The sequence below is a fragment of the Ostrinia nubilalis genome, chromosome 30 (assembly GCF_963855985.1).
Source record: "Ostrinia nubilalis chromosome 30, ilOstNubi1.1, whole genome shotgun sequence".
NCBI lineage: Eukaryota > Metazoa > Arthropoda > Insecta > Lepidoptera > Crambidae > Ostrinia > Ostrinia nubilalis.
The window spans coordinates 5,619,766-5,630,420 of NC_087117.1; the positions used below are offsets into that span (position 1 = coordinate 5,619,766).

Consider the following 10,655-nt stretch of genomic DNA (forward strand, 5'->3'; position numbering starts at 1 on the left):
TTGTTTTTTTCAACGCCTAGATCATGTTAAGAAGGTAAATAATATAAATTTGATTATTTTAGATGCAATCTTTAATTGTAAAACTTCGGAAACGGAGTAATCTTCTATTAATTGTCTCCCATACAAATTCCATCCACAAATTATGTAATAAAAATATTTGACATGGAACCCCCAAGCGGTTACATACGGACACCGGGTTAAGAAACCCCTAGATAAATTATTTTTACTATCTGAGTACTGCAACTTGTATTTTTAGGTAGGTATGTATTAAGTATGGTTATTAAGACGTAGATTAACAATTTTAAGTAATCTTTTTCATAAATAAATAATTTTGAATGTGGTGGTGGTATTTTTTGAATAAATTTTCGTATTTTCATAATAAGTTTTTCATTTACTCACAAATAGTTATTTATTTATTTTTCTATTAAAAAGCGTCAAAGAGTCTTAGTAAGTGTAGAATACAGGACGCAGGGTTCCTTTTGACGTCGAAAAGCAGGTAAATGATTTGATAATCTTTGATAATAAGTACCAAATCTTCGGAAGACAATTCAATGCCAATACGTTCGAGAAGAATTTCATACAGAAATTCGGTAACATTTAAAAAGTAAATTTTAAAACCATTGACAAATGCGGACATATTGTGATACCAGTGGGTCTAGACAAAGTGCAAATTATAATCGCAAACCAGTCGAAAAGTGGTCGAAAAGCCCCTTTTTTGTATGGAGTTTTGACGGATTCGATTTTCGATTCGATCAAAAAGTGCGTTTTGTCTAGGGGGGCAGCATTATGTGACAAATGCAGACATATTGTATGTTAAAGATTATAGACAAATCCTTCAAATTGACAGAATTCGAAAAAAGAGAACAAAAAATAACGAAAACAACAATCAATACAACAACAAATAAAAAAAACAAAACAACAAGTAACAAAAAATCAAAACAACAACACAACAACAAGTAACAAAAACAAACAACCCAATAACAAGTAATGTACAGAAAATATAGCAACACGTCTAAACGCTACCACACTCAGCTGTACATTGAGTCAGACTGGACTGATGCAAGAGCGCGCGCGGGTGCGAGTCGTAATGAGTCGTTAAAGATAAAGCCCGGCCGTAGAATTTTGTCCAATGACCCCTAGCTACCCATCCTTATCGCTCGCGCGTAATTATATTGCTGTCGCGACTGTGCGACTGGCACCTGCAGTGAGTGTGCGAGCGCGATAGCAACATAATTACGCGCGAACGATAACGATGGGTAGCTTGGGGTCATTGGACAAAATTCTACGTGCTCACAGACAAGACTATAGACGGATTTATGCACTTTTCATTAAAATTCCAAACATCTTATTTTTTAAACTAAAGTCACTAAAACATAGCAAATGTGATGCGTTTGACTTGCGTGTGAGAAAAAGTAGCTTTCTGTCTTTTACTCAGAGGCGCAGTTGCGTTCCGCTTACGTTACAACTTCGTTTGAACTAGCTGTCAAAACGACACCGCGATACGCGGCGGGGGGTCGGGGGCGTGGCAGGGCGCGTGGTGTTTTCGGTGCGCATGCTATTTTTCATGCGCGTGCTATTTTCTGCCACCTGCTTTCTGCCGGCGTACTGCAGGTTTCTGGTACACGCTGTTGCTGCGTGCATCATCCCTCCTTCTAACGGGATCTCAGGAACTATAGCCTCCAGGTCGCTATATCGATTGGAACTGGAAGACTGTACGTTGAATTTGCGATGCCCGAATCTGTAGCTGGATGTGACAGATTTTTCGTTCTGGGCGCCGATAGTAAAATAAAATTCTCGCTGGTGTCGTTCCTCTTCTATACGTCGTTCTTCCTCATCATCATCAACAGCCCTTTGCAGTCCACTGCTGGACTATGAGCCTCCTCCACTATAGTGGAGGGTTTTGCCATAATCCCCACGCTTAGCAGGCGGGTTGAAGATCGCAGTTTAAAAGATTGATGTTCTTCAGAGAGCGCTGCTGCCCGTTGTACTGTTTGATGTGTAGTCCCTAAGTCGCCTCTTACGACACCCGAGGGAAGATTAGTGGTTGGTGACAAATGTATTCTACTCTGCCGTCACCACATGGCATTCCATTCTTCCTCACATGACGGCAATCTTTGTTGAGGGCGCGTAGTCTCCCCGTAGTACACTAATCGGGCCCGAAATAAATGTTTCTTAATTTGCTGCGAGTCGAGTATGACGACATCTTCGACGATCCGGCTCGAAAGACCACTTTGTAGAAAACAGGACGCAGGGTTAATGTTGACGCTGAAGAGCAGGTCAGCAAATGAAACATCTCGATCCAAACATGACAGTGACAGGTTTATTTCTTGACTTTCGCCACCTTAAATGCTCTCATTTTCGTGTTTAAACGGTGACTAAACATGAACCCATTTAAATAAAACAAATACTTAAATGACAGCCGTAATTAATCACAAACCATTAGTAAAAACATCACAAGCGGGACAAATAAACATTAGTAAGTACCTACTTAGATAAATTATGTACTACAAAATTACCACTAATGTTAATAAAACTATTATAAAATCGTGGTAGTTTTGTTAGACAGAGAAAAAATACCAGTAAACAGTGTACGTTAGAGCGAGACATCAATAAAGGGCCTCGTTACCCTTTGTAAAGACGCCAAAACGATTTGTCAGTTTGACAGTCAACTGCAGGCAGTGTACTTTGTGGATTCATTTGGTGCGCACGCGTTTCACAAAATGTAAGTAAAACCAGTTCTATATCCTAGTTTATGTCATTGTTGACTTTATGTATGATTTTTTCAGTAGTTTTAGACATACTTAGGTGTTTTTGAGTGAAAATATTAACTGTTGCGTTAGGACGTACCACAAAAGATTGATTCGGAGTGTTGAATATTGAGTTATAGTTTTTTTTTGTGAGTGTCTCCAAAAAGAACAGTTAAATAAAATCATTTTTAATAAGTAATAGTTTTTATAATTTAAGGATTACCTACATGGAAAAAAAGCATCCTATTATTTCATGTTAAGTTGTTATTTTGTTGTTCTAGTTGCAGAATAACTCTATGAGTTGCAGTGATTAGAATATTTGTATAGATTATTAAATTAATATATTTATAAGTAATAATATTATTTAATAAGTATTTGTTGTTTATTATTGCTGTACCTACCCAACCGGGTGTGCATTTGTATGTTAGTAGTAACCTAACAATAGATGAAAAATACAGACCAACGTTTGACAGTTCCAATAGAAATATTATTATCTTTAACACAGATTATTAAAGTAATTAGTAAATTAGTATGTACCTACTAAAAATGTGGTCTTTTCTTACAAATAAACCTCGTATTTTACAGCCAAAACAATGTGGGAGATAATTTACGAACGAATGTCCGCTACAGAATTATGGAATTTGATCTTCATCGCCAATTTCATAATTTTCATCCGGATGCTGATTGATTTAAGATACCCTATGCTTTCGACCATAAACCAGGAGAAATGTCTCACAGCCTTAGACGAGTGGCTTTACGGAAAACTCATGGCTATATGCCCTGATAGCTGGAACCAACGTAAGTACATCATCATTTTTCAGCCATGTTTCAGCCACAGAACGTCCACAGAACATAGGCCTCTCCAACTTAAAGGATGCACACTTATCAACCCGGAAACGGATCGTAACCGTATCAACTCGAGGCGGTCAGGGCCCCGATTGCGCTAATTTGTAATGTCTCCAATTCATTCGCGTCCCATCTCTAGTTCACACCAGTCACACTCCAATTTCATTCCAGCTGAAGTGCATTCGGTATCGCGGTAAAGTTCACGCGCAAACAAAGACGAAACAACGGATTTAAGCACTTCCATTAAAAGTTCGAACACCTTATTTTTCACTAAAACACGGCTATGTTCGTGAAGCGTTTGAATTGGGTGCGTGACAGTTTATATAAGTTTATATGATATAAATTCATTTCAATAACGTTCATATTGTATAATAAACGTATGTTATAATAACACTTGATATAATTTTTGAACATATAATGTTTACTTCATATAATAAATCATTTCAAATAATGTCATTTCAGATACCAATCACAACGCATAAAGACATTTGATATAAACCTTACTTAATCTAAGACTCATTTGATGTAATTTTGTTTAATATAAATAATATTTCACATAACCATTACTTGTAATAAATATTATTTGTTATAACGACTATTTGGTATACTCTTTAATTGATATAATTTCTGATAGATATAACTTTTAGTATGTTCTTCTTTAGCTTGACTTATAAATGACTTTAGTGACAAAAACGAATCGCCGTAAAACCGACTCCACGTAGTCTTGTCTGCCCTACCCCTAGAGTGTAATTTAGAAGCGCGTAGGCACGGAGGGGCGAGGCGGCCCGCGGGCTGAGGAGCAGGTGGCTGGAAGCGAGGCGCCGCGGCTGAGGCTGGCCGGCGAAGCCGGCCAGCAAGCCGAAGACGCGGTGTCGAGCGAAAGCCATCTGCGACGATCTAGCCTGCTAGCTTGCTTGCCTGCTTGCTTGAATGCATGCTAGCTTGCTTGCTAGCTTGCTTGCTCGCTTGCTTGCTCGTTTGCTAGCTGCTTGTTTGCTTGCTTGCTGCATGCAATGCTTATTATAATAAACCAACTTTATATACAATTATTATTGTTATATGATTTAAGTTTTATAGGAAAAGAATTTTATCTCATTTGATTGTTCGACATTTTATTTTTATATGATTTGAATGTTATTTGTTTTAAATAGTATACATTGTAAGTTTTATAGAAAATATTCATTATATCAAACCATTTTATATCAGTTAAAAGTTATTTGTCTTAAAATTATTCGTTTTAAAATTATATTATTCGTTTATTATAGTAAATAATTATTATATTAAATGATTTTATATAATTTGATGTTATATCCTCTAAGTATTATATGATATGAAGGTATATCATACATTACACACCCGTTTGAATTACGTTTGAAAAAAGTAGTTTTCTGCTGTCAGCTTTTACACAAAGTCGCAGTTTGCATTCCGTTTACATTACAGCCTCGTTTGAACTAGCTGTCAACAAAGCGACACCGCGATACGCATTTATGCAAACAGCCCCCCTAGACAAAACGCACTTTTTGATCGAATCGAAAATCGAATTGTCAAAACTCCATACAAAAAAGGGGCTTTTCGACCACTTTTCGACTGGTTTGCGATTAAAATTTTCACTTTGTCTAGACCCACAGTTCAATTTCGTTCGTCGTCCAGTTGCGTTGCAGTTGAAAATATCTAGCGCAATAGGGGCGCAGTGTGCCGCGGTACACCGTTTGCAGAACATTGCTGTAATGATGATGATTGTATACTTTAATAACTTGTATTCTTACAACAAATAATATTCTTTTTCCAGCCTGGACACCTCCTTCTGCCGGATACATGAAGTTGCAGAAATGTTTCTACTTCTTAGTGAACTTAAATCTGCATTCACTTATAATTTTAGTCTTAATAGTTATTTCAAAATTATTTGATCAAATTTTCTTCATGTTTTCTATAATTATGACTTGTTTTATTTTGTATTTTGTGTATGAGTGTTATAAATTAAGAACACTTAGGATAATACGCCCTAGATTCAGGTTGGGGCCAATTGAACAGGCTATTCATGATATAAATGAGTTTAACGCGAGAAACAGTAGGAATAGATATTGTCGGGGATAGTCAATTGATAAAAACTGATTATTTAAGTAAATATTCAAACTAACTAAGTTATATTATCCACTAGCGGCCGCCCGCGACTTCGTGCGCGTGGATCTCGTTTAACCCCCCCTTCATCTATCTTACGCGGTTCAGATTTTTTCATACAAATGTTTTTTCCCGCTAACTCCCGTTCCCGTGAGAATTTTGCAATATCCTGTTGTAACTAAGCTTTAAATTTACTAAGGTACCTGCATTCCAAATTTCAAGAGTCTATCTTACGCGGTTTAGATTTTTTCATACAAATGTTTTTTCCCGCTAACTCCCGTTCCCATGGGCATTTTGCAATATCCTGTTGTAACTAAGCTTCATGTTTACTAAGGTACCTGCATGCCAAATTTCAAGCGTCTAACTTAAGCGGTTTAGATTTTTCGTACAAAAGGATTTTCCCGCTAATTCCCGTTCCCGTGGGAATTCCTAAGTATCCTATAACCTGCCCAGGAGTATGAAGAATAATTGTACCAAGTTTCGTTAAAATCCGTCAAGTGGTTTTTGTTTCTATAAGGAACATACAGACAGACAGACAGACAGACAGACAGACAGACAAAAATTTTACTGATTGCATTTTTGGCATCAGTATCGATCACTAATCACCCCCCGATAGTTATTTTGAAAATATATTTCATGTACAGAATTGACCTCTCTACAGATTTATTATAAGTATAGATTATGGCGCTAGTGATAATGTTTAATTGTAATAAATTATTATTTTCGACTTGTGTGTTTTATTTTAGAGGACTTTAAATGTATGACGGATTGTACTGTAGGGGAACCTGTTGTACTTAGGCCAGTTTTTCGAATTTTGATTTTTTGAAAAATAATGGTGATAGTTAAACTTGTCTAGTGCAGTTATATTTAAAGATCATTTAATACATAATTCATTCATAAAATTGTGTATAATTTTAAAAATTTGGGCATACTAGCTGCTAGAAAAAAAAAGGGAAAACTGTCCTAGGTACAACAAACCAGATGTACCTTGGACCGTGTACGTTGTACCTATTTAAATTTAAATAAATGCTTATATTCGCTTCAATTTGTTGATTTTCTGTTAAATTATTATTTGAAATACCAATTATTACAGTTATTAGCAACAATATCTAAGTAAAAGTATTTTTTAAAAAAGATCCTCATCCATATTTTTTGTATAGCCTGACCAGGAACATAAAAACCCTCGCCATGTTGCGGAAAACTAATGGTACTAATTTCTTTTAATGGCAACAGTAACTGAAAACTTCATTGACATGTCACCTTGCATGTCAGTCTATTGCTGTCAAAGTGTAAACAAACTTTATTTTAAATGTGCGCAATTGATTTTGTGAATTAAATTGCTAAAATCTTTTTATAGTCGTGAAAGAAAAGTGGTTCACAATGTGTTAAAGTATTTGTCGAAGAGAAATAATAAGGGTTCGGACAATATTTTCATTGAATAATGTTTCCAACAAAGGTTGTCAAATTGACTGACATGTTTATCACATAGTACAGTCCACTATGAAAATTAGCTGTGGTTTGTTTCAACTACCTATTTTAAAATTTTTTGTCACTTTCTAAGTGTTGAATTTTATGGAATTGGGAAAGAAGTACCGAGTTTGAAGCGTTCATGAGCAAACATTGCAGTTGAATATTCAAGTTCTAAGTTTGATTATTGATGAATAATAAAATAAATCCTACTAGTTCGATTGATGGTTTCATTTAATTTATTTAAACCAGGTTACCTATAATAATATTTTTTCGTTAATTTATGAAAATATCAAATTAGCCCGTAATCCTGAATCCTGATACATAAAGTTAGCCTATTAATTTAACACAGGTACGACTGTACTCAGTGTTGCACTATCAAATGCAATTGACGCGCCTCTGTGCCAGGGTTTTAATGTTCCTGGTCAGGCTATACTATTTATTTTTCACAATTTTTTGGCAACAAATCACTTAAGTTTAAGCCGGCTCTCCAGTCCATGTTTAGCCTTACACAATCAACAAAAATATGACAATATTCAACATTTTTTCTAGAAAATTTTGTTGAATGTTGATATGTTATGTCGTGTAGGACAAAATACGCGCTGGAGTGGCTTTGACTTTCAATCTAGATTTTTTTATTTCTTATCATTTAACTTAAATTCTAGCAAAATATCCATTAAAACCGCTTTATCAACAAAAATAATCTTGAAAAAGTCATATGAAGATACATTAAACGTAAATTTAAAAAAACATTAGAAATTAAAAAAATATATATCAAAAACAGACTATTTTGAGGTCTTCGGGGCATTGTTTCTATAACAGTATAATATGTTTTTTTTATTACAATAAAATTCTCATTAAAACGTAATGAAAATCAGTGACCAAGGTACATCGCTAATTGGGTGGTCAAGGTACAACATCACGACTACTTCACTTAATAAGCATAATAAACCCACTTCCATTTGAGCTTAGGATCTGAAACTCATATCGTCCAGTAGCTAGATATACAGTGTGTCCGGGCTTGTAGTGATCAAACTTTAAGGGCAAAATCTAGGGACAATTTTATCGATAAAAATACTTCAAATTTGGGGCCTGACCCATTTCTCGAAAAATTACATCGATTTAAGTTTTTAATTTTTAGTTTACACCTCTTCTTTAAAAAACAAGTGAAAGCGTGGGTAGCTTAACATTAATATGCAAATATTTTATATCATGCGATAGCCAATAAAATTATCTATTAGTAGAAGAAAACAGACACAAATTTCATACATTTTATGGGAGTAAGAATGGATTGAATTAGAAAAATACATTACTTTTTTCACTTCTTTTTCAGTTATTTTCCAACACAAGAAAAACCAGGTCGTTAAGGTATGTTTTATTTGCATTGTATTTTTAGTATTTGAGTTATTCTACAAAACGAATGTAAATTTATTAGTCTACGTCTATTAGTTTCAACGTAATTGTTGAACAAAGATACCCCTTCCCAGCGGTTTCCATAGTAATCGGAATAGGTTGTGTGATTATTTCAGGCAGTGCATTTTCGCATGTCGCGTGCGCTATGGAAACCGCTGGGAAGGGGTATCTTTGTTCAACAATTACGTCGAAACTAATAGACGTAGACTAATAAATTTACATTCGTTTTGTAGAATAGCTCAAATACTAATAATACAATGCAAATAAAACATACCTTAACGACCTGGTTTTTCTTGTGTTGGAAAATAACTGAAAAAGAAGTGAAAAAAGTAATGTATTTTTCTAATTCAATCCATTCTTACTCCCATAAAATGTATGAAATTTGTGTCTGTTTTCTTATTCTACTAATAGATAATTTTATTGGCTATCGCATGATATAAAATATTTGCCTATTAATGTTAAGCTACCCACGCTTTGACTTGTTTTTTAAAGAAGAGGTGTAAACTAAAAATTAAAAACTTAAATCGATGTAATTTTTCGAGAAATAGGTCAAGCCCCAAATTTGAAGTATTTTCATCGATAAAATTGTTCATAGATTAGGGGAGAGGGGGGCAGCTTAGAACAAATGAATTTAAAAATCACTGGTTTAGGCTACAATGGTATAAATCATAATTTATATTGCCAGCACTGATGCGCATAGCCGTCACATCTCATTTTTAATATTTAACTGTAGGTTAACCGGTAAAAGTGTTTTTTTGTTTTTGACTGCCAATTTCGCACTTTTTTATTTTGGTTCTAAGGATTTTGTGGACGTAGTTTTATAAAATAGTGAGTGGTTTGTTTACTATATGGAAGTTTAAATAGTTTCAATGAAGATTTGATAAGAAATTGCAATATAAAAGTATGTTCCGTTATTAAATTTATGTTTTTTTCTGGAAATATACCCATGGGGCAGCTTTGAACGAAATGGTTGGGGCACCTTTGAAGTTTATCAATTTTCTTTTTGTAGTGGTATTATGAAACCTTAAGTTTTCTATTACTTCGTAGAAGGTTCTTACATAGAAAATAAGCAGATTGCTTTACTGTGACAGATAAAATTTCAAGCTGGGTGAAGTCCGGGCAAAAGCTAGTTTTAGTAGTTGATTGATACTTTTTAAATTATGCAGTTTTGTCTTTGATGTGTCATTAAACAGAAGGTTTATTAGTATTTAGTTAATTGATACATCTTATATTTACTTTTTTTTAAATAATATCCCTAAGTTTTGTGTTACTTTGTACAGAGTGATGTAAAATAAAATAAACATGTTAAATTGATCCCAAATGACACTGATCATTTAAAATTTTGTTTATTAATTATTTTAAAAATACACATTTATAAATATTCAGTTTTATTTCATTGAAAAAAATACTAATTCAAAACTGCCCCAGGCGTGTTCAAGGCTGCCCCGACTACGGGGCAGTTTTGAACGTTTACAGGTCTGTGCAAAAATCTAAATATCTTAATAAGCGTTCATGAATGATTAAGAAGAACATCATTATTTTGTTGTGTGATAACCATGACCTCTATCTAGGAAGAAAAAAATAATGAAATCGTTCAAATTTAGAAGATATTTAATAAAGTATGAAAATTGTTCAAAGCTGCCCCCCTCTCCCCTACGCCTTTAAAGTTTGATCACTACATGCCCGGACACACTGTATAAAGATTATGTTCTAACTATAACCGTTTTGTCAAACATGCAACATTTTTCATAAATTGACATGAAGTAAACCTCCAAAATCTCACTGCGTCAGTGTAAAATATTAAATTACCATTTTTTCTTGTACTTGCACGGCGTCGGCGAATCTTAGCTAACTTCACGTTAATGTTGACAAATAACGTATGTAATACCCTAGACAACTTTTCATAAAACCTCATAATTTAAAAAATATATACAATTGTTTTAGGTACAACTCTGTCCAAGGTTCAACGGGTTCCCCTACAGCGGAAACTTTCAAGAAAAAAAATTTCATATAATTATTTAACGCACTAATTAGTGGGACGTTTGATGTAAACTCACACTAAGC

The 10,655-nt window shown here is 34.4% G+C and overlaps 1 long non-coding RNA gene across 1 annotated transcript; it reads left to right on the forward strand.

Moving 5' to 3' along the window:
- Positions 1–2,635: 2,635 nt before the first annotated feature.
- Positions 2,636–5,710, forward strand: LOC135086197 (uncharacterized). The gene is made up of 3 exons (XR_010260321.1): positions 2,636–2,722; positions 3,333–3,545; positions 5,383–5,710. It is a non-coding gene; the product is annotated as an uncharacterized LOC135086197 (long non-coding RNA).
- Positions 5,711–10,655: the final 4,945 nt, after the last annotated feature.